The sequence below is a fragment of the Brachypodium distachyon genome, chromosome 2, assembly GCF_000005505.3.
Source record: "Brachypodium distachyon strain Bd21 chromosome 2, Brachypodium_distachyon_v3.0, whole genome shotgun sequence".
In the NCBI taxonomy this organism is placed as follows: domain Eukaryota; kingdom Viridiplantae; phylum Streptophyta; class Magnoliopsida; order Poales; family Poaceae; genus Brachypodium; species Brachypodium distachyon.
This window is the reverse complement of record NC_016132.3, coordinates 6,995,161-7,020,092: the sequence shown is the minus strand read 5'-3', so window position 1 is coordinate 7,020,092 and position 24,932 is coordinate 6,995,161. Positions and strand designations below refer to the sequence as shown.

Below are 24,932 nucleotides of genomic sequence, written 5' to 3'. Positions count from 1 at the left end.
CACGAAGGATGATTAACGTACCATCGGCGTATTGAAGGACCGGGCAAGGGGCAGAATCCAAAATAGGATGGCCAAGTAGCCCCTGAGATGAGGCATTGAGGAAGAGACGTTGCAGTACATCGGCGATGATGATGAAGAGAAAAGGCGACAGGGAATCTCCTTGACGAAGGCCACGTCGGCATTGGATCCATGGGCCCGACACGCCATTAAGGAGAACCGCCGATTGGCCAGAGCTGTTAAGGGATGGAATCCATTGACGCCAAAGGAGCGGCAACCCCTTAGCATCCAGAATCCTGTCTAAGGCCTCCCAAGAAATGGAATCAAAGGCCTTGCTGAATCTAGCTTTAGGGCAATGGTGGGAGTCCTTTTGACAAAAGATTGGACGATGTCGGCAGCGTAGATGAAGTTTTCGGAAATACATCGACCCCACAATAAACCCGTTTGGTCAAGATGGATAAGGTCCGGGAGGGAAGGACGCAAGCGCAGCGCCATGGCTTTGGAGATGAGCTTGAGGCAGCAATTTTGCAACGAACAGCTCTAAAGTGGTTAGGGGCGGAAGCTCCAGGCGTTTTAGGGAGAAGGACGATGAAAGCCCGCGTGATGTACCACCGTGTACCATGGGTAAATGACGAGATACTATTTTTTTATAAATTTGTGTGCTGTGATTTTGTCAAGACATGGCGAGGTACCTAAAAGTTGTTAAGGTACATGTGATGTACCATCACATACCATGGGTACATGACGATGTAATAATTCTGATGAATGGTTACACGAGAAGGAATTAAGTTTCAATGAATGTTTGTGCTTATTTTTTCTTCCCGGTACTTGATGTACCTGTGATGTACCTTGGTGTATCTGTGATGTACCATGGGTACAGGACGATGTAATAATTTTGATGAATGTTTGTGTTTTTTTCTTGATACATGACATACAATTATGAGTTGATGTACTGTTATTTGAGTACCATCACGTACAACTAAGTATTAAGAGGTACTCGTCTTGTTTTGGGTAGATGTTCATACTATGATTTGAGTACCATCGTGTATTCTTGTTAGTACCGATAGGTACATACATAAGCGAGCACTTACAAAATTTCAGCAAAGAAACAAGAGAGCAGAGAGAGAAGCAAAGAAAAATTCAAAAAGTTGGCCAGTGATCACATCCAAAAGAGAGAGAGGACTGACACAAAAGGATTAAAAAAAGATGCCGACACAAATAGTACTTTTGCTTGTTAACAACTTTCTCTAATTAATTAAGAGAGAGAGAAAAAGAATGCGAGGAGTAAACTAGTGGACAGGAAGATGCGGGGTATATCACCCCGGTGCTACTGGCTCGGCGGTAGCATGCCTAAGCCACTCCTCCCGCACGTTTGCTCCTGGCGCGGCCAGCCGGAGTCTCTGCCGCATGTTCCGCGCGGCGTCAGCATGCCTTTTCTATACCAATATATTAAATTGGAGTTGGTGGTGATGGTACGGTCGCCACTGTAGGTTAACTTCGTTAAAATTACAACCAATATGCCACTGCCTGTTATTTTCTTTTCCTCCAGTTTTTTTCACGATTTCTCCTACTCCGTCTTACAACCGACGCCACCACACCCGCATGCCGACCTCGATGGCGCCATGAGTTGTATACACAGAAAATAAAAATAAATAGTTTGTGATTTTGTTGACCCGTAGCAACGCGCGGGCACACCTGCTAGTAACGATAGGATGCCAATCGATGCGGCCAGCCACCAGTTGCGAAGTTTACCCGCATAATTTTTGTGTTATTGGACTCATGCGGCCCGGTCCTTCGAATCTGTGGACAACGTGGACAAGTCCACTTAGCCAGCAACAGCCGCTTTGTCCGAGAGGCAAAATCCAGAAGCACAAGGACTTTGAGACTGCTCCTCGCCTCCTCCCTCTCCTGCCGCTAGGGGTGGGCATAAAAACCGAGAAATCGAAACCGATCATCGAAGAACCGGAAACCGAAACCGATTGGACCGAAACCGAAGAACCGTTTAAAACTTCGGTCAGCAAACTCAAAGAACCGAAGTTTGTTCGGTTAATTCAGTCTCTTGTCTCGGTTAACCGAAAAACCCGAAGAACCGAAGTTCATTGCTGCATCTTTAAAATTTAATGTTTTTATTGCATGTTAGATGATATTTTCGGGCTGCTACCATTATGTGTGTTTGTGTCACACAAGATTATGTGTTTATTTTTGCATGTAACTTAAATCTATTTTTTTAAGAGGAAGATTGAACTAAATTTGTTTACATTTTTTTTTTTGCCGTAAAGACAATGTTCGGTTCGAACTGAAAACCGAACCAAATTTTCGATGAACCGAACTTTCGGTTATCAAAATTTTAAAGATGACTTCGGTCCTCATATTTGAATCCATGAACCCGAGCAGTACTTGCTTCGGCTACTCACCATCCTAGAGTGCTCCTCTTCAGCCTGCAACAAACTAGCCGCCTCCATGTATAAGAAGGTGAGCACAACCCCCTAGAACTATGCATAATCGTCATGTTCTTGGCTTCTTGTTAATGCTGCCATAAATTTTGGTCTGTCATAGAGACATGAATTTTGTGATGTTATTATTCATGTCTTTTACACCATGAATTTGGCTGTGCGATAAGATGTTGCTCTTTTTGCCTGAAACTAACTGCACATTATCCTTTCTGTGATGCTGAACTGCATATTAGCTTCAGAAGTTGCATCTGGTTCATTTTTGGAACCTAGTATGATGGGCAAAGGTGTATTTTGGTGTTCTACTGGTAGATATGTCACTCAACATTGTTGTTCTACCTCTTACCATGGACCTTTACTCTGCAGCTTATTTTGGCATGTGTTCTTGGTATTTTGGACATATTCCTTGAATTAGAGATAGAATTCCTGAAGCTTATCTTATTTCTAAGAGTTAGGTCAAGTGATCCATATAAAAAGGATATCATTATACTATAGGTGGGATAACTACCTCTCGATATCGATGTCTACATGAAATTATTTCACCGAGTAATTCAGATTTTAAGTTTTTAATTATGTTCGTTTAGTTTGGTGTCATAGTCGATCTCAAGTGTATCTAGTTTTAGATGCAAAGTTGTATCTAGAACTTCTGCAGAAATATCTGGTCAACCTTTACCTCTTAATTTATTAATCCATTACAATCTGTACTCCCTTTTATCCTCATAAAGTTGGGCTTTGTTATAGTTGACAAAGTGTTGTTTTCTCTACACTCTTCTTTAGACTTCAGTCGCGATGAATTGTCATGTTATCTGTGTTCAGTCACAAGCATGTCCTAATTGACCCTGCATCTTCAGATTGTATGGTGACTTGCATGACTCTATCTTCTAGCATTCTTGCATCCTTGTTTTGCTAAATCAAACTGCAGTTTATGGTAGCTAAAAATTTAGATTGACTTTATGGTCAATTTTGGTGTTTGTACATGATTGGTTTATGGTTAAAAAAGCACTAGCAAAGCTGGGAACAACACAAAGTCTGTGCCACTGCTGTGATAAGGCATTTGTTGTTTTAGAGTAATTGTTACTAAAAAATTTAGCTACCAACTTGTTCCTTTGTTGCCTTTGATTATTGCAGTAGGGTAATGTCTAAACTGAGTTAAATATTTTTTTACAGCCATTCGTAGGTGCCCTTTGCTTTTAGATGCATGTTGCTCGTTGTACTCAGGGAAATACAACCAGGAAACTGAGATTACCTGCATTCCTCATTGCTGATTTTTTTTGTTTTTCCATTTCAACTATTATATTGTTTTTAATCATGCTGTTATTATTATGAAAGTACTAATTTAATTATTAATCGAAACTATATTTGTTCCTTGTTTCATGTTGTTTGAATGAATGTGTTCTACTGACTTGCATGGCCAAGAGGTATCAAGAAGAGAAGATGCTGAACCTACAACATCTGCACTCAACAATAGACAGCTGATGCTTGTGCCTATTATATACTTGCTTGTAGCTGATGATTCTGCATTATATAGCTGATGCTTATGCCTATTCTGTAAACTCCTCTGACCATATTTGTTACTGTTATGTAAACTTGGAACTGATTCTCACCTAGGCCAATAATTCAATAGCAGTGTGTTTTTTGTTGTAGGTTTGAGGCAGATGAAGTAAAAATCAAAAAGCAGAGGCCGAAGAACAAAATATTGTGGTGTGCTTGTTAACAACCAAGTTGCTAGGATGAAGAATTATATTTCTTGTATTCTCATCTGTTTCAGATAATGATTTCTGGTGAAGAATTTTTTACATGATGCAGCATGAGAAATATGTCTGTATTGTGTTTGTTCATGTTGAAATCTGTAACGACTACTGGTGCTTACTTAATTTCAACCTTGCATTGAATTATTGGTGATTGTTTTTTTTTCTTGATTACTCTTATTTGTGACATCTCCTAAATTTTTCTCGTGTATTTTTGGAACGGTTTCTTGAATTATTGGTGATTGTTCAGTACTTTTTCTTGAATTTTCTAAATTTTATGACTCAGTTTCATCGTTTTAGTTCTGCTTACTATTCAAAACAACGTCGCATGCGTGGATTTCCACGTCCTCTTGTTGCCAAACTACCACGGGAGTGCCAGGGAGTTCCCCCGATGCATCCAAAATTCCTCGCCGTGGGTTTGCTTCCCTGAGATATTTTACTCCGGGAACCAAACGAGCCTTAAGGTAGGATTGCATCTCCACATTCAATTATCAACGACCAACTATGATGTAGCGTTAACGAACTTACGAACCCCACCTAGGCACCTACGAATCAAGGTCTTCACCTATGTCTATTCTGACGCGTATGGGCATGCAAGTAGCTGTGGAATTTCGGATGAAATAACTCAAGACAAATGCATGTCTATCTGCGCAAGAGACTGAAGAACTTGAAGTTAGTCAAACTCCATGTCATAAAAATGATCGTAAAGAAAAACTCCATGTCAGTGAGCATCAATAGAAGCCGCTGACGATAAGTGCAGCTTTAAGATGGTTAGTTAATGGGGCCAACACCACCCACTGCATTAACAAGTGCTGGGTGTTTGCTTGACTAATACTACTCTCGTATCAATATGATCAAATGTGTTGTATATTCCACGGGGGAATCCCCTAAGAAAATAAAACACACAAGAAATCATACGCTTCACATCCACATCTGGACCAGTTGGGTGAAATAAAAAACAGCAGGGTTGCTCATTGCTAAGCAAGCAAACATACCCAAGCTTGGCGTCGCTCTTGAAGTAGAATAACCTGGAGACTAAAAACTTACAACAGCTGGGCGAAAATACACAATAGTACCAAACACTATGGAGCAAATCACCAATCCTTAATGAACGATCAATAATCTTACTAGTTAAAGGTGCATCACGAAAATTCTTTCTTCCCATGTGGTTATGTGGGGCATGTTCAGAAAACTTGAGACGGAGATGAAACTCCTCTTGCATGCATTTCTAGTCTACTTTAGCACCTTCAATAGCCTTAATGCACCAGTAGCAGCAGTGATAAAGCACCTTCTGGGTTGATTATTGCTTCTAGGTGGCACGATTCCTTGCACAGAACCACGCGTATGATTTGGAATTGGAGTAGATCCATTGCTAATTGGCTTACGCTGAGAAACACAGTTGTCCAGGCTTAAGCCCAACCTTAGGATCTTCGTTTGCATAGGCTGGATAGATCTTCACAGGAAACCGGGCTTGCAACACTGATCTCCAATATGGGAAAAAATCTCTCCTTGCATATGTGGGATCCCATCCTCCGCCAATTATCTTCCTCACAGCCTGTCACATATTTCAATACAGGTACAGCATAAAACAAACAGCAACATCATACTTCCAGCCAGTACCTCTCACTTGAGATGTATTATGTTGATCAAATACACAACATTGGTGTTTCTTTATATATGAATGATGTTGCTGCAGTGAAGTAAGTAGCATGCTTAAGCAACATAAAAGCTGTTGAATCAGCACAATGCATAGCACAAACATCGCAACTGAAGCATGCTTTGTTATTACAGCATCTTCTTTTATCAGAATTTTTCTCACAGGCACCAAGTAAGTTTCTGATGCAACAGATGATTCAAGAAAACTAAGGTGTTGGAAATAACAATAATGTGCAGCCATTTCGGTGAAATGACAATGTTGATGTTACTCGGAATCTACAGTTCAGCGATGTTATTAAGCTAATTATGACTAATTTTAATTGCATTTACCCCTTTCCTTGGTAAAGAACCTGATGGGAAACACATAAAGATGGCAGAGATGAACCGTAGTTCGAATGTCATGGCATTGCAATAGGTGATATGTATTTGGAGGCAAGTCAAAGCAGAGCCAAACTAGCTACTTCTTTCTGCTTCAGAGGAAGACAAACCAACCGTGGTGGCTGTCTGAGTGCGGCAGATATGAACAATTACCTAGATAATGAGTATTGATCACTATTTTTTGCTCAGCTGTTCTAGTAGCAAAATCCAGATTGTATACATGTGCATGCGAACACACACTAGGTATTGTAGGATAGAATTTAGATATTTTGTAGCTCATTTAATGAGCACGAGAAGCAGCTTGAACCCAACCAGGTTCAGTAGCCAAAGTCCATTGAAACATGAATACTTGTACTCTCTAAATATGGCAGAATACGCTCATATAAAGCTGCAAATCTTTGAAGCACCAAAACCATTACTTTGTGCTCTAGTTAGTGACCCATTTCTGCTGCCATGAAAGGTGTAGACAAAGCTGCTTGGTGCTGCTTCACCAAATTCAGTATAAAGGAGTAATGGGTTACTTGTGTTTCTGTAGTGTGTTGGCATGCCAAACACCATAAGTCCATCCAAAACTAGGCCAACCCAAGATTTGATTATCTTTACCTTTTTCTCTGCAGCATCCAGATTGGCCGTTCTCATATCTGCCATGTTTGCATCTACAAGCCCTATTATCCATTTTGAAAAGAAGGGGAGAGATTAGGACTCAGTTTGTTAAATGTAAAAAGAATGCCTTGAGCCCGACACACCTTTGCATGACGCTCCGTCCGAATTTCTGCAGTCATAAGGCCGCCTTCGAGAAGTGGAAGACAAAATAAAATAATCAGCAAAATAAACGTTTATTCACAAAGAACATTATTGTGCGAAGCAATACAAAGAGTAGTACAATTTAAAAGTGTCCATGGAATGTCCAGTAGGGCAAAATCCATACTCCTTGAGAATAGATGAAACATGTTGAAAGACCTCCACATGGGGCACCTACATGACATACATGCTGTTGGGTAAGGCAATAATATCGCTAGCATAGATCTACTGTATATACAGTGTAGCAATTATATAACCAATCATAAGCAGCGATATGATGGAAAGAATTGTTTGGAGGAGAAAACTGCAATTATGCAATATGTGTTGGAAGGTAATACAACAGTGTGCAAAAACTGCTATAACATTCAATTCACTACTTGGTTTTATAAACTACATAATATACATATTCAGACTCATCTAGATTGTCACAAAAAGGGGACTACTAAAGATTGATGTATCTTGCCGCAAGTTCTGTAGTCAGAATTTCTAGACGCTTCAAAGGTACGAGTGGAGAACTGCATCACACTTCTGTATATTTAACTAACCCTTACAGTTATTCAACTTCCAACTGTTTGAAATCACGTTAATTGCTTTGTTTTGGTTTCCCTACGAGAAAGGTGGCAATTTCTCCAGGCTAGATGATCCAAATTAAGTTCAGACAAACTTAAAGAGGTTAGTCATGAATGGCATACACCTAGTGTTTGTTGAACTAAATTGAACTGTCCTCCGGGGTCACAGAAAAGTTGAGGTAATAAGCTTGCTAATGATAATTGTTATTTATGTTGCTAAACATCCTAATTTGCGGTCTATGAGGTATAATTTATATTTCCTTTAATATGAGGTATATAAATTTATACTTCCGTCATATTATACATTTTATTTATTATTATTGCGCAAACCTCACCAGTTAATGCCATAGCGGGCGACATGTCGACTCAACTCCTCGAGCTCGACTCGACGCAACGACATGAAAACCATGCTTACCGTTTGTTTCTCTGTTCAATGATGAAGATAAAAGCAAAGAAGTAGCCAGACAGGGGATCTCATATGGATGCGTATATGGATAACCCATAACAGACTGGTTGTTACTAATACTTTTGAAATACACCATTTCATATAATAACTATTACAACGGCTTTACTCCCATCAATTATTTGCTCTTGTTTCAGTATCTCTGCCATCACTTTTCCCAAGTGTTCAGAGATAAGAGTTTGTGTGTCATTACATTATATGACAGGCTAAACATTAGAGCAAGAATCAGCTTTTCAAGCAACAAACCGATGTAAAGGGGATGGAAACTTTCGGAATCTAAGTAACATCTTGGGTTTGAAATTTTTTCAATTAACAAGAACATAATTTAGTGAGAAAAATATTAGAGAACATGTTAAATTGATATATAGCATCAAGCAAGAAAAAAAACAGAAATACGCTTCTTGAAAAAATATTCACAAACTATGCATTCTCCGCACATATTACCAGGAAACTACACCTTTTTTTAGCATGAGCTGCAACATTAGGCCAACAGGTCAACCACTCTGAGGTCAGCAGAGCCACATGTGCATGACATGTGGTTCATAGTTGTAAAACATGCAGCTTTATGATAACATTAGCATAATAAGTACAAATCTGGGATAAGGGTACGAAACAGTAGTAGTTAAGTCATAATTTTCAGATACATAATTGCTGCGAGGAAAGTTCATTGTTTTAAGCAAGACAACTCTCAAAACATTGTATAAGAAGGACAAACTAAAACTGGCGTAAAATCAAATGCACGGTTCAACGAGATATAACTGTTCCGTTCTCCAAATAAAACCAAAGAAAACCTCATATATGCTACAGAGTATAAATGTGTTACGATCTTAATATTGCTTGAAACCTGGCTCTCAGGTATATTACACCAACTCTGGATTTGAGATACTAAAACTCATAACAGTACATGAACAATATCAATTACCTAGGGCATTCTTTGTGAAGTTGAGTTTCCCCCAGAATCTTTCTTCCCAACTAGCCCCTAATAGTTAGTATCTACTCACAGAACTAATCCAACCCTATCTCAGATCAACCCGACAAGATTATATCTAATCTACTCCCTCCGTCCAAAAATAAGTGTACTTCTAGATTTGTGCTAAGTCAAACTTTTCTAGATTTGACCGCCTTTGTTGAAAAAAAAGTAGCAACATAAATGACATCAAATCGGTATATTACATTACAAAACGGATCTAATAGTTTAGTGTCATAAATGTTGCTACATTTTCCAATAAATAGGTCAAACTTTAATATCTTGGAGTTAGGACAAAACCTAGAAGTAAACTTATTTGTGCACGGAGGGAGTATATTAAAGATGACTGTTATTGGAGCAAACCCCTGCTATGGGCTAAGCCCATGGCCCAAGCTTCTCAACACAACTGGGCTCTCAAGCTCTCTTTTATACAGAAGGATAATTGTGTAGAAGGATAATTGTGTGATGTTTTCCATGTGAAGTTGAAACTCCACTAAAAATAACGAAGATATGTTGGTTATGATATAGCCACTCAATGCAACCAGACTCAACATGTTGTGAAACTACCAATGATCTCGAGGAAGTGTTAGATTTACTTAGTTCATTTCTGTATAGATTTGTTAAACACAATGAACACTTAATACAAAATTGTCAAATACTACCTCTGTCCACGTTTATTAGCCGGCGAGAAGCTTAGGCCTGTCTGTTACTATTAAGCCATGTAACTAAGTCTGCATTAAAGGCGCAGATATGCTGGCCGAAAATTAAAGGTGCGAAATCCGTAGCACATAAATACCAGGAGCATGCACATCCCGGGTCAACTCTTGCATTAACCAGAACCATTAATGACGGGAGGCAAAACATCCATGTGCTTTAATCGGATGCAGAGCGCCAGGAACTTCGAATGTCCCATGGTCCAAGAATTTTGGCCCCCCGGTCCAGTAAACAAGACAGAGCAAGTATAACATATAACATATTTCTTATTATTGTTATTGTTATTAACAGTTGAGGTGAGAATTATTAACATTCTTCTTGCTAAGATTAGGACATGTATTTATTTTAAACAACAGGGCTAACAATAGTAAAGTTACAAATAGTAAATAAAAGGCATCTAAGGCACCGAAACCACAATATACCATAAACGCTTACCTCAGAATGTGCTTGAATGTATGCAGAAAGATCTTCACCGGCATGGGAAATTACATCAACAAGAAGCCATGCACTATCAATAAGTGCCTTCCTTTCCTCCAGAAGCTCCTGAGCCATTCCATGTGAACCTTTCTCCAATTTCAAGGCAAATGAAAGCCTGACTATACATTTATTGATAATGTCAAACCCATTTTTCTTACTACTACCATTTATCTTGGAAGAACTGCCCCGACGTATCTGCTCTTGAGCAGCCAGCAGTAGAACTGTAGACTCGACAAGTTTTCCATCCTCAATGTACTTCCAGAGTTCTGGAAGTAGATTATTTGTTTTTTCTGCAAGCAGTCTAGTTGTATCCAAGAAAATTTTCTGTAGAACAACAAGGAACAAAAATATAAGTGCATTTAGCATTCATATGCAAGCAAGTAATGCTAAATAATATTTCCATATATGGCTGTATTTCCTCCAATAAAAGTAAATATGGACTAGGGACAATCTCCAAGGCAAAGAAAATAAAATTAATTATTTGCGCCAGTTTTTATATAGGGCCGATTTACCCTGGTTGGCCGACGTCCAAATGCGCTCGTGGAATTTCCGCGGGAGACTTTCCGCGTGGAAATCCCACCCGGGGAAAGGACGGGGATCCCGGCGGGAAACGCTACAACCAAACGAGTTACTGTCTGTCACTCGGGAAGAAGGGGAAAGGGGAGAATAGAGAGAGGTCAGTCCGTTTCTCGGGCAGCAGGTGGAAAAGCGATGCCTTCACTTGTTGTTTGCATTGCTCTCAATTTTTCTATTTTGTTTAGTGAATTATATTCATGTCTGGTGAGGAAATTTGCTCACAATAACCGGTTCTTTACTCATTGTAGGTCTCTTGGGAGTGCTTTCTTGTGCCCAGCTTTTATTTCTGGGCATGACATCTAATATTTTTTATCTTTTTTATTCAGGTCGAGGACACCACGGATGAGTTACAAGAGCAGCTTAAAGGTCTGGAGAACGAAGGTATTTCGTCTATGCATTTTTTATGTTTATGCACAATGACATTTTGTTAGATTTTTGCTGTGAATCTATCCAATTAATGATTCATGTGTTGCTCTCATCGATTGGTTCGGTTTTGTGTTTTTTTCTTGTGAATACATGTGCTAAAATTAATAATTTGTGCAGCTAGAGAAGGAGGACCGGTTGGCATGCAGAAACAGGTGTGTACCTCAATTTGACTGGACTTCCGTTACTAAATGTATCATCTAATGAAATTGGCAGCATGAATCTTTATCTTCTACCGGCTAACAACATCACAACAAAGTCCGGCAGCACCTAGAATGTTTCAATCGGACAGAGAAGAATGCAATCAGAGGAGTAAAATAGGGTTCTGGAGGAAGGGGAAAATTGGGGAAAGATAACAAATGCAAATTAAAAAAAAAACTTCGGTCGGAAGAGGAAGAAGATTGGATGCGGCTGGCCGAGGCAGGAGGAAGGAGAAGTTCTGGAGGCGGCTGGCCGAGGAAGGAGTCCTAGAGGCGGCGGAGCATGGCACGGCCTTCTGTGGGAGGTCGCAAGGCACACGGGTGGGAGAGGCAGCGGCGGTGGATGGAGCGAGAGGGGTAGCTCCGCGGCGGATCTCTGCTGCGTGCGGGCAGAGGAAGCAGTGGCGGCGGAGGTCGACTGCGTGGGAGATGCGTGGCGGAGCTCTACATGCTGGGAGATGGAGATGCCTAGGTGGCGGTGCTCTGCGTGCAGGGAGAGAGGCGATGGAGGAGGACCTCTGTGTACAGGGAGAGGCAGGGAAGAGTCAAGTAGAGGGAAGAGGCACACGAGCAGGAGTGAGCGGGCCTGGACTCACCATCGCGCCGCCGGCGACCTCCGCTTCTCCTCCCACTTTTGCGCTCTATTCGTTCTTTCTTTTCTAGGTCGCTGAAGCGGTAAGCGACTTGCGGGATTCGAGCTCAGCCCGAATTCTTGCGAATACAGAAGGAGGAGGCTCCGAGTTGGTTCGTGAAGCCTACGCATGTCCTCAATGCCGTTCGGCATTCATTCCGAATTCCCCGCGTGAATTCTATACCCATCCAAACACTGGAATTGAACCTGAACAATACCAATTCCCAATTCCATGCCTGAATGTCTACATCCAAACATAGTGTTATCTTGATGTTCCTAGATCCTTTGATATGAGTATTGTATCGGCTAGCCGTAGTTTTAGCTATTTGCAAGAGCCGATGCAAAATAATCTCTGTGCTTCAATTTATCCTAGCAACTTGCAACATGTAAATTTGAATTCTCATGCATCGGCAACCACAGAAATTCAAATGCCGATAAATACAATGATGAGTTCAATTAATCAATATGAAACACCCAATGTTAGAAATTTTTATAGCATGCAAGGGAGTGTTTCATCGTTTTATTCATCGGCAAGTGACTCACAAGATGGGGGTGCACCTCCAGTTATGCCAATGGATGTGGGAATCGGCCATGCTACTAGTAGCTATTTGGCCGGTTACTCTCAGCCGTCATATGCTACACCCCATGTTACAAGTTTCTCGGCACCATATGCAACTAGCGATATTCATTATTCGGCTCCGCACCTTCACAATGGTTATAGCCGAATAAATGAAACTTCAATAGGAGCTAATGTGCCTTCATCTAGTATTGTAGCGTATGGTACGTCCCCTTCACAATTCCAAAGTTTCGGCAACATATCATTGCCGAAAGAAACAAAAAGCATTGTGGGGCAATCTTATGCAGGATTGGATGAATTGAAGGACAGACTTCTATCAAATTTCAACGAGTTTGAAACTATTCGCCGGCAACTGATAGAAAGGCCACATGATCCTGCTACAATACAAGCTTATGAGGCTTACAAGAAAAGGAGAGAGGAGCATAACACGTTCAAAATCAGGGTTTCCCCTCCACAATTGCAAAGTTTCGGCAACACTTCATTGCAAAAAGAAGCTAAAAGCATCGGGGCACAATCATTGTCCAGAAGAGGCAAACATCCTTGAGCAAGAGCATGGTGAATGTAGTGAAACTACCGTGCTTCATTTTTCTGGATGTAAGGGAGCTTACGTGCTGCCCTATGAGTTCCGTGCCAAAGAAATTGATGGTCATCAAAAAAAAGAAAATATAGCCGAACAATATTCAGTTGACATAGATTATCAAATTGAAGAGGCACAAGATCCAAGAAAGGAAGAAGACAAAGCGTTGGAGAATCATCCGAAAGCGGAGCGAGCTATTGTGCATGCCATGCTACCATCATGCTCTTCCAACGTCTTCAAAGAGGTATAGCTGACGAATAATTTGCTTATTTTCCGATTTGGTCATTGTTAATGCATCTATTAGCAAAAATTTCATAGGCTTTGAAAGACCAATCGAGAGAAGTAATTTATTTGCTAGAAATTTAATTGTTATATAGCATATCAGTCAACACATTGTTCCTTTTAGAGAGACTGATATTAACAAATTATCACATCCAAAGTTTTTCTCATTGCTTTATTTAAATTTTATATCTACATGGGTAACTTTAGTTGTTTCATACTTGGCTTACATTTGGTCTCAAGTGAGACATGTGTGTTATAACTATTTTAGTTTCAGAAACTTAAAACCAATGTTGAAGTCTTTTCAGAAAGCTATTATTGTTTATTCAAAGCCATTGAGAAAAGAGTGCAGAAAGCAACACATAGCTGGATGGGATGATGTCAAATCTGAACAATTCGGTTGCATAGTTCGAAAGCCGTTATCACAAAAATATCGGATAGAGAATAAAAAGTGTACTATCAGTTTGAACATGTGTGATCATATCTTTCATGTATTGCAGAAGAATAATTATATTAGAATTCTTGATCCCCATGTCGAGCCATCAATACGAGGACGGATGTATTGCAAGTTGAAGATTCATTCCAGCATAGTATTAAGAATTGCAACATGTTTCATAAAACAATACAGTCGGCCGTTGAGAAAGGACGATTGAAATTTGTTGAAACAAAAATAGATGACCAACCAATTCAGATTGGTCTTGATGGCCAAAAGTTATTGCATCGGCTACAAGAAGCCGATTCACCTAAAGATGAACAGGTACACACTTAGGGTGGGATCCATCCTGCAAGTGAAGAATTGTTCAAGAACACGTAGAATACATTCTTGAAGATGAACATTTCATTGAAGCTACAACGAGGACATTAAGCACTGGGGGCCAACAAGAAAATTCAAAGATTGATGCATGACAAACCAAGAAAGACAAAGGCCGATATAAGAACGAGGATAAGAAATCCAAAGTCACTTTCACACAGCTATTGGAGAAATATAAAAAGGAGCGTGAAGAAAAAAGTGCTAATCGGCCAAGTAGTGCAAAAGCATCAAGATCGCTCCCAAGGCGAAAGTTTAAAGACAGGAATTGGTGAAGGGAGAAATTCAATGCATCAAATTCATATCTTCCTTTTGGGCCACCAATTCCAATGTCATGGATACGTCCCTATGCTGAATTTTGTTCTTATCCATCATGGGACAAGTATGATTCAAAGAGACATTATCCATCTTATTCTAGATCATCTCACCCAAGTTATGCAACTCCAAGAAGATCAACATTTGAGCAGCAATCACATGTCATAGACCGTTTCAATCGAAACAAATCGGTCCTAAATAGGACCCCTCAACCCCCTCCATCCGTACACCACTTCCCCTTCCCGTCCCCGTGCGGATTCGAGTTGGGAGCTCGAATTCGAGCTCCGCCGCCCATAAGACGACCGGAGTACGCCAACGGCGGCGAACCGCCGCTGCCACCGTTGGAGAGATCGACGCCGCCCGTACGACGACCACCGGAAGCCTCTACATTCGCCAACCACTCCTTCTACTACTTCCTCAATGTTTCACCTTCATCCCCAGCGAACTCCATCATCTCCAGCGAGCTTTTGGTGGTACAGACTCGTTCCTTAACAGCAGAGAATTTCTTCATCGTGTAGCTCACTTTAGGTGCTATTTCTAGTGCAACCATCGAACCATGGTTTCCCATTCTGTGTAGAGCACATCTAGGACTATCTTTGGGCTGTGGTGGTACACCTTAGAAAGTTCATCTTCACTATTGGATCAACGATTGAAAGTTGAATCTTTTGCAATCCTGTTAAAACATAGGCGACTTGTTCTGTTCATAGCTTTTGTCTCGCCACTCCGTTTCAGATGAATCCAACGCCTATGTATAGATGTAGTTTCCCTCCAGGTTTCATCTTATTAGGTCTTTGTCGATTAGATCCTTATTCACCAGTAGATATTCGTTTGTAGTCACCTATTGTGCACTGTTTTAGAGTAGCCTTCTTCCAGAAGTTCTTTAGTTCAGACCGTAGTTCCGTTTAATATGAATCTTGCCGTAGATCCTAGTTAGTTGAATATTTTTGTACTTTCAAGTATAGGTAACACACAACACGGTAGGATACTTCTTGCTCATAATCTAGTTTACCTACGCTAGTGCGTTGTCGATTAAAATTAGTATTTGCATGATGCTGTTATTGATTAGCTGTTTTCCCGAGTCTGTAGCTTTTGTTTCGCAGAACCAAAGTAGACGACTCTTTCTGTTATGTGAAGTATGGATTCTTATCTACACCTTAGTACACTTCCCACATGTTTTACACTACGTTTTCGTTAGTGCAATCTCAATTAGAATCACTATCTGTTAGAAGCACACAGCCTGTCAAATCTTTCCGTTTCAAACTCCATTCTGTCCAAATCACCACCCTAGCTCCTAGATCTTTACCTAGGACTTATCTAGCAGTAATTATATACTCCTTGGTTCTTTACCTAGTACTGCTTAGGAGGTATTTTTATTATTGTTCTTTTGGTTCTTTTGGTTGCCATTGGTTCTTCATTTGGAGTTGTTGGACTTTTATTCGAACCGTTGTTTATTATACTCGTTCTTCGCGCTAGATTATCCGGACTGCGACTGTGAGGAGTGTCAGGCAACGTCTGACCACTTCGACTACTCGGGATCATGTAGACACCTATATTTCTGTATATGCTATTTTGATTTATCATGTGTAGAGATTGTGTAGGACTATTTACTTATGAAGTATGTTTAAAATGCGTTTGCAACTTGTTTCGTTATAGGCCTTGTAGAATGCTTATAGGTCCATTGTCATGCCACCAATTACCCTAGGGCTTCGTTTGGATGTAGACATTGAGAGGCTTGGCATTGCATTGGTTCCAATGCCAATATGACAAGATATTGATGTTGATATTGAGATCGAATGTCAATATTTCTGTTTGGATGTTTATGCATTCAAAACCTAAACTTGATATTGAGGTTGAATACCAAATCTTGTTTGGATGGTCAAACTCATGAATTGCACTTTTATATCTGCGGTTCTTCGTCTCCCCCTAGCTCCCCCATGCGCCCGCTGAGACCACCTAACGCACAACACACACCTTAATGCGAGCTTCCAAGCACAGCGTTGCTCATTCAGAATTTTAGGGAAGACGGATCTAAGAACCATGATAAAATTGGCTTCTAGCATGACAAGGTTTGATCAACAATCTTCCTTGAGTAATTGACAGCAACAAATAAGCAGCGAACAAGAAGCTCAGGTACAGGACAAGAACACACAGAATCTAAGCCAACCAAAGAACTATAGTAGGAGCAAACGAACAGCGGTAGGGGAGAAGATGAGGGAACGCGGTGCGTGACGCACTGTGCGTCTCTAATTCTGCCGCTTCCTTCGCGCGTCGACATCGGCCGCTTCTCCCGCCGCCCTACTCCCACGCGCCGCATGTCTCGCTGCTCGACTCCCGCGCGCCGCCGTCGGCCACCGCGCCACCAGCGCTGCCGCTATCGCCTCCTTCGCCCGTACCAAAGCGGCGCGCGACCCCCGCGTCTCCCAGCTCTGCCACTCTGCCAGGCGTCGAGGAGGCAAGGACCTCGCGCGTGGCGGAGCCATCGCGTGTCTCAGGAGGGAGGACACTGAGAAGGAGAAGAAGTGCTTCTGTTTCTGTGTGGCGGAGAGCGGAAAAAGGAAAAGAAATGCGTCGACTGGGGGTCGAGCCTGGGTCTCGGTCCAATGAACCAGCAATCCCGAATACCGGCTGCTGTCGAGCGTTTTACCCTGGAATTGGATCGGATCCTATTTTGCCTATTGGAGTGTGACTCAATATTGAGGCCGAATACCACAAATGAATACCTAGAGCAGCCAAACACTTCAAATCTTGTCATTCGGACCTCCGACAATGCCAATATCTAATATCAAGGTCCAATGTCTACATCCAAACAAGCCGTAGGTTGCAATCTATGATATTTGAAAATGCATGCTATTTATTGTATGAGGAGGGTACAAAATCATTTTTAAAGTATTATGAGCTCAAGTTTTGAGCGAGTATGTTTTGGAAAAATATTTTCAAAATAAAACCCCAAAATGTTTTCAACTGGACGGGGTGTATGTTTCTGACCATATGTGGTTGTCTACAAGAGCTGTAACCCCGTAACGGGTGCAGACTCAGGATTTTCGGTGGGGACCGCCTTACAGTAGTAGAAAGTTCAAGTCTTTCCATGCATCCAAAGGCTTGCCGTGCAACCACTTGCTATTATCGACTCTGACTTAGTCGAGTAGCTAGCGGGAAACCCCTTGCTTTGGTATCGTCATTCGGTGAGGAGCCAATGTGCTTATATAGAATGGACGATGCTAGGACTAAGTATAGGGGGCCACTAGTGAAAGATTTCGTCACAATCTTTACCTGTTGCGTACGTTTGTCGTTAGGCAACACAAAGGACTGATTGCGTCAAGTGGGGGAAAGTGTACAAACCTCTCGAAAGTGTCAACCTAATCGATTAGCCATGTTGTAACAGTCCAAGAACAACACTTTCCTTTTAAGCCATTTTGAACTGTTTTGTAATTTAATTATTCTCATCATCTTGTCATGCTCATGTCATCATAATTATTTTTGCCATGTCATTAGCATCATGTCACATGAAATAATTATTCGCTTGCATAAAATGTTTGTTTTGTTTTGTCATTCCATGTGCTTGTCATTTGTTGTGTTCGCTAGAGCCTAAAATTATTTCGTACAAATCCTAATTTGAGTTTTACAAATTATTTTTGGGTTTAGATAAACCTAGCCACTTGTCTCTTATTTTATTATGAAAACTAATTTTGCAAAATCTGTATTTTGTTTGAGGGCTTTGTTGGCCCAAAAGCCCAATAAACCAAACCCTAAATTCTTGCTTATAAAATCTAGCTCCCTCTCCTCTCTTTTCTTTTCTCACTCCTTTCCCTGGCCGCCGCCACTCTCCTTCCCAGGGCGATCCCCTTTCTTCTCTGCTCCTTCCATGGCCGAACTCTCCTGGCTCCGTTTCCCTCGAGCTCTCTCTCCCCACAGCTCCCTCTCTCTCTCCCCTGGCCAGCTCCCTTGCTGGTCGCCCCTCTCCCTGGCCGGCCTGATCTCCTCCGCCCGCGCCGTTCCTCCTCCCGGCCTGCTGCTGGCCAGCGCGCCCTGCTGTTCTTCACCGCCGGCGCCTCCCCTTGCTCCAGCACCGTCCACCTCGCCGCTGGTCTCCTCTGCCCAGCACACCGCCAAGCTCCTCCGTCGCCGAGCTCCCTTGTCTGCACCTCGCCGGCGCCGCCTGCTGCCCCTGGCCGTGCCACCCTCACCTGCAGCTCGCCATCAGCCTCCTCGCCGGAGCCCTTGCATACCTCCGTGCCGACGACCTCTTCTCCGGCCGCCTGCACGAGCCCCGCATCCACGTCCTCGCCCATGTGCTGCTGCTGTCTTCGCCTCGCCACCCTCTGCTCGACCTCGCCGCCAGCAGCACCCCTGCCTCTTCTCTCGTGGCCGCTCGCTGCTCCAGCAAGCTGGCCGCGACTACCTCGCCCCGCCGGTGCTCGCCCGTGTACCTCGTCGCCGTCTGCAACCTCCCTCCGGCCCGGCTTGACACGCAGGCCCAGGCCGAAGACCATCTCCAAACCCAGGCCCGTTGCCCTTTTCCCCTTTTTCTTTTCTTTTCTGTTTTTCTAAAAATTGTTTACCTGACGTGTGGACCCCACTGCTTCTGTATTATGCATGTGTGCTGCTGTTCGCTTGTCGTCGCTCCCGCGTCGAGTCGCCCCGCTGCTGCGTCCACGTGTTGCTGCTGCCGCACTTCATCAACACCGTGGAGACCAACATGGCCTCGGACCCGGAGTCAGAGTCAGAGCCATGAAGGCCACGATGATTGTACGACCACTTCATCCACCTCGGCTACTTGCGACCCTGCACGTGTCCAAGGTATAACGAGTGACCGTCCTGTAAAGCCACCGTTCCTCGGCGTAGATGGCGATAGATGATATGCATGTGTTGTATCAGATGCCGTGTATGTATCGATGGTATCCATAGTTGCAGGTATTTTGTTGCCACCGGTGTAACAGTCTGAGAGCAACCATTTTCCTTTTAAGCTCTTTTGGACTGTTTTGTAATTTTATTATTTTCATCATCATGTCATGCTCATGTCATCATTAATATCTTGACATGTCATTGGCATCATGTCTCATTAAAATCAAATTCTTTTGCATCAAGCTTTCTTTTAATATGCTTACTTTTTCGCGTGTTTGGGAAAGCCTAAAATTATTTTTGTATTTATGTGCAGTTGTTTCTTGGGCCTAAACCTAGCCCACTAAACTAAACCCTAACTCCTAGCATATAAAGCTAGCCCCCTTCCTCTCTTTTTCTCTCACCGTACTTCCGCAAGCCGCCGCCACCTTCTTCCTCCTCCCGATTCCTTCTCTCCCCAGGCGCCTCCCTCTGCTCGTTCTCCTCCAAGGACGAAGCCCCCTCAAGCTTCCTCTCCTTAGCACCTCTCTCCTGGTCGGCCTCCTCCAGCCAGTCAGCCCGAGCACTCTCTCTCTCCCAGGCTCTCTCTCCAGCGCGCCTCTCTCCCTGCGAGCTCCCTTCCGGGTTCTTCTGCTCCGCCGACGAGCTCCTCGTCTGCTGCTCGCCCCCGGTGCCGCTCTCTGTCCCGCGCCGCCAAGCCGCCTCCCCGGCGCCGCCTCTCCCCATCGCCCGCGCCTGCTCGCGTCCTGCTGATCCCCACGCCGGCAACCACCCCCACGCGCGCGCCCCCTGCCGCCAAGCTTCCTCGCCGTCGACCTCCTCCTCCACCTCGTCGCCGGCAGCGCCTTCTGCTACCTCGCCGGCGCCCGCCCTCGCTCCCCGCGCCGTCAAGCTTGCCACCGGCAGCGCTCCTGCTGCCCGTGTGCTTCTCTGCTTGCTGATGGCCCAGCCCGAGCTAGGCCCGGCCGAGCCTCCCTCAGGCCCTCTTCGGCTAGCCGCAGGCCCAAGCCCAGCAGCCGTGGCCTCTTTCCCCCTTTTTCTTTTTCTGGAATTGCTAATTCCTGACGTGTGGGCCCTATTGGCCAGCGCCTCTCTGCTGCTGTACTTGGCTTTGTGTTGTTGCTGTGGTGCTGTTGCCGCTGCCCTGTGTGTGCTTCACCGTGCCGCTGCCCAAGACCTTGTTGCCAAAGATGGAGCCATGAACGGCTACTTCGCCGCGACGACTACATTGCCTACGTGTACGACTACCTCGTCTACGTTGACTACTTCCTCTACATCGTGATGCCGCACGTGTCCAAGGTATAACGAGCGACTGTCCCCTGAAGCCAACCATCCTTTGACGTAGACCCGTAGGTTGTGATCGGTGATATTCATGTGTTGTATGAGATGCCGTGTATGTACCGATAGTATCGATAGTTGCAGGTACCTTGTTGCCGTTTGCGTGTGCAACAATTGTACTTCCTCTCCAAACCGATACCATCCTTGAGTCGGCAAGGAATTTGAAGACCAAGAAAATGGTTCAAGGTTTCAGTCCTTTGGTGACACTTGAGGATACCAGCCTCAATCTGCTTCTTCAACTTAGCATTTTCTTCAGCCAGTGAAAGATTACTAGGTGAAGGGTTAGTGACAACAGAGCAAGATTCACCAATAGTAGTAAAGCTAGAACCAATATCGGGTGAATCAGGGAAATCAGTTTGAGTCACAGCATGTGAAGTAGTGATTTGAGGATTGTAGTTCAATGAAGAATTGCATTTAGGGCATACTTCAGAGGAATCACCGTGTTGAGGTAAGTCGACTAACTTAGCACTGAGATCAAGATTCTCAATTTTGAGGTCCTCATGAGAAATCTTCAGATTTTCATGCTCGAGTTTAATCGAAACATAGTTAAGACTAATCTCAGCATGAGTTTTCTTCAGATCCTTATGAGCCCCTTCCATGGCCCGAAACTTAGACTTGAGTCTTTTGAGTTCATTAGCCATGTTAGTGTTCTTCTTGATCTCAGTGATAAGCAGATCTTCTTGCCTCTCAACGATGAACTGAAGTCTTTCATATGACATGGGTTTAGATTCTTCATTATCAGTTTCATCATTATCACTAGAGTTTATTTCTTCACTAGGAGATGATACCTTAGAGGATTTTGCCATGAAGCATGATGATGAGGAACGATCGTCTCCGAAGGCATCTTCTAATGAATCTGCAGAGTCGAACAGTGGAGTCTTCTCTCTGGCAGATGTAATAGCTATGGCCAATCCGGCGAAACCGTCTTCAGACTCAGAGTCAGATGATTCTTCAGATGATGAAGAATCTGAGTTTCATTCACCAACATGTGCTCTAGAGTAGTACTTGCCCTTCTTCTTGTGAGCAGAGTTCTTTTTCCAATCCTTCTTCTTGTGACGATCATGGTTCTTCTTGTGAGAGTGCTTCTTGAAGCCTTTCTTCTCCTTGTCTTCATCAGCTTTCTCGGGGCACTCAGCGATGAAGTGGCCTTTCTTGCCACAGTTGTGCACCGCGGAGATCGATGACTGACGAACCCCGAAGATGGAGCCATGAACGACTACTTCGCCTACGTGTACGACTACCTCGTCTACATTGCGAGGCCGCACGTGTCCAAGGTATAACAAGCGACCGTACCGTGAAGCCAACCGTCCTTTGATGTAGACCCGTAGGTTGCGATCGGTGATATTCATGTGTTGTATGAGATGTCATGTATGTACCGATAGTATCGATAGTTGCAGGTACCTTGTTGCCGTTGGCGTGTGCAACCCCGTTCGACTCGGTTGTTTGGTGTGTTTGTTAGTCTGCGGTTCCTACGACGACGACTACACTTGTCTTCTTCTTCCAGGATTCTTGCTCAATTCCCGGCAATTGAGTACTCCAGGCAAGCAGCCCTTCCTTGACCATGTTGATTATACTTATTGCCTCTCCCTCAAATCTTGCATTAAGTTACGATCTCAGTCTTGTCACGATACCTCTAGGATTGCATAACTTATTGGTCAGCTCTACTCATTGCCATATGTCTTGTTACTTGTCCTACTACCACGTCACATGTATGCTTGTTTCTCTAGTTCTTGGTCATTAGAAGTCATGCTTAGGTTGCGAGTCTAGTGTCCTTACTTCTAGGGTTCTACAATTGCTACATCCACATGCTACTTCCTGTTTTTAAATTGCAAATCTTAAAACTGTGATATGATATTAAACTGTAACAAGGCAACGATTGGAGGCCGTGCTCTAACGTATTGGTGATTTGTTCCATTTGCGCCGACTTAAGGACTCAGTTCTCGTTTTCGCCGATCCAAGACTGAATGATCGAGTATGTCACAAAGGGGGGGTGAATGTGACCAGTTTTAATTTTTTCTATAAAAATGAAAACTGAAGACTGAAGACAGTCACAGTACTTCAACTACAAAGATTACACTTAACAATTTTAGAGTTGCAGCGGAAAGAAGAAAGATGAACAGGTTTATAGAAGCAACAATGAATACAGTACACAATGAATCAGTTATACTTCACAAAGAGTAAAAGTTGAGGAACGAAATCACTAGGACTGAAGACACAGGGATTTGTTTCCGAAGTTCAGATTGTTGGCCCAATCCTACATCTCCGTTGAGGGGGCTGAGTCACACAAGACTCGCGGACATACAAGTCCACCCAATCCTCCTAAGCTAAGACCGAAGTCTCGCCCCGTTACACGTGGTAGATCTTGAGGTGATCTCCGGACTTTCACAGACTGGTTGATGGCAAATCACAATCTTCGATTGCTCTTCAACACTGACTCCTAGCCGTCTAGGTGATGCCAATCACCAAGAGTAACAAGCTTCAAGTGCTCGACTAGAGAGGGGATCCCATTCTTCACGCTCAGTTCCACAGACGGATGGACAGACCGAGAGAGTAAATCAGATCCTTGAAGATATGCTGAGAGCCTGCGCTCTAGATTATGGATCCAATTGGGATGACAATCTGCCGTACGCAGAATTCTCATACAACAACAGCTTCCAAGCCAGCATAGGAATGTCGCCATTTGAAGCTTTGTATGGAAGGAAGTGCAGAACACCATTGTTATGGGATGGTGTAGGAGACCGTAGTCTATTCGGCCCGGATATGACAAAGGATGCCGAGGAAAAGGTTAGGCTCATCCGAGACCGATTGAAAGTAGCTCAGTCAAGGCAGAAGAGCAATGCAGACTCCAAACGTAGGGAAGTTACCTACGAGATTGAAGGTAGAGCGTATCTCAAAGTTTCACCGATACGCGGGGTAAAGAGATTTGGTATAAAAGGAAAGTTAGCACCCCGATTCATCGGACCTTTCAAGATCTTGTCACGCCAAGGAGAAGTGGCTTACAAATTGGAATTACCGGAAGCAATGTCCAATGTCCACAATGTTTTCCATGTATCGCAACTAAAGAAGTGTCACCCTGAGATGGCCGATACACCACCAAGGGATACGATACCACTTGAGGAAGTGCAGATACAGAGTGACCTCACCTATGAGGAGAAACCAATCAGAATCTTGGATACAGCTGAGAGACAAACCCGATCCAAGACTATTAAGTTCTCCAAAGTTCAGTGGGACCATCACACTGAAGAGAAAGCCACTCGGGAGCGCGAAGATGATCTTCGAGAAGACCACCTACACCTCTTTGCTAGCCACACCGAATCTCGAGGATGAGATTCATCTTAAGGGGGTTAGGTCTGTAACATCCCAAAAATTTCAAACTTTTACATGTGCATTGCATTCATAAGCATCATGCCACAATTGCATTTTTGAATTCAAATTTGAATCTCAAAAGGCTTTGGAAAGATTTTATTTCAAATTAAACCCTAGGGTTATCACCCATTTGAGCTTTGGATTTTCAAACCAACAGGGTTTATTGCATAGATGAGCTATCCCATAATTTTTGGATAATTATTTAGAGTTCAAAAACTATTTTATTTGAATTGTTATATAGCCTTAAAGGCATTTATAGGGCAAATGTATTTTTTATATTTTATTTTGAAGGGAAATGAGTCCCAAAAGTTGTATCATGATAGAACATGATTTTAAAAATTATCTGGAATTTATTTGGACCAATTTGGAGTTCAAAATCAAAAGTTATCAAAGAAATAAGAATAACACAAAAAGAAAAGGGCTAAAAGAAAAAAAAACGAGAAAACCGGACCGGCCCGGCCAAATGGGCCGAACCGGCCCAGTCCGACCGCGCCCGACCGAGCCAGACAGGCCCAGCGCTGCGCGCACGCCCACTACCGCTGACGCGTGGGACCCACGCGTCAGGGTCTTTGTCCCTGATGGAAAGCGCCCGCGTCCGCCGCCGCCTTCCTTCTTCACCGCCGCTCGCCGTCTCCGCCGAGATCTCCGCGCTCCGTCCATATCTCTCTTTCCCCTTTCGTTCCCCCCTCTCTTGCGCGCCCACGCCGACGATTTTGCTCGCCGGAAAAGCTTCGCGCCGCCGCCGTTCTCGCGTCGCGCCGACCTCGCCGGTGAGTCATAGCC

The 24,932-nt window shown here is 43.4% G+C and overlaps 1 non-coding gene across 1 annotated transcript; it reads right to left on the bottom strand.

The window, feature by feature from the left end:
- Nucleotides 1-5,428: 5,428 nt before the first annotated feature.
- LOC100827661 lies at nt 5,429-19,096 on the bottom strand. Its single transcript, XR_002963094.1, has 6 exons — nt 18,791-19,096; nt 10,179-10,544; nt 7,113-7,204; nt 6,976-7,019; nt 6,833-6,894; nt 5,429-5,750 (listed from the first exon to the last, which is right to left on the bottom strand). It is a non-coding gene; the product is annotated as an uncharacterized LOC100827661 (transcript).
- Nucleotides 19,097-24,932: the final 5,836 nt, after the last annotated feature.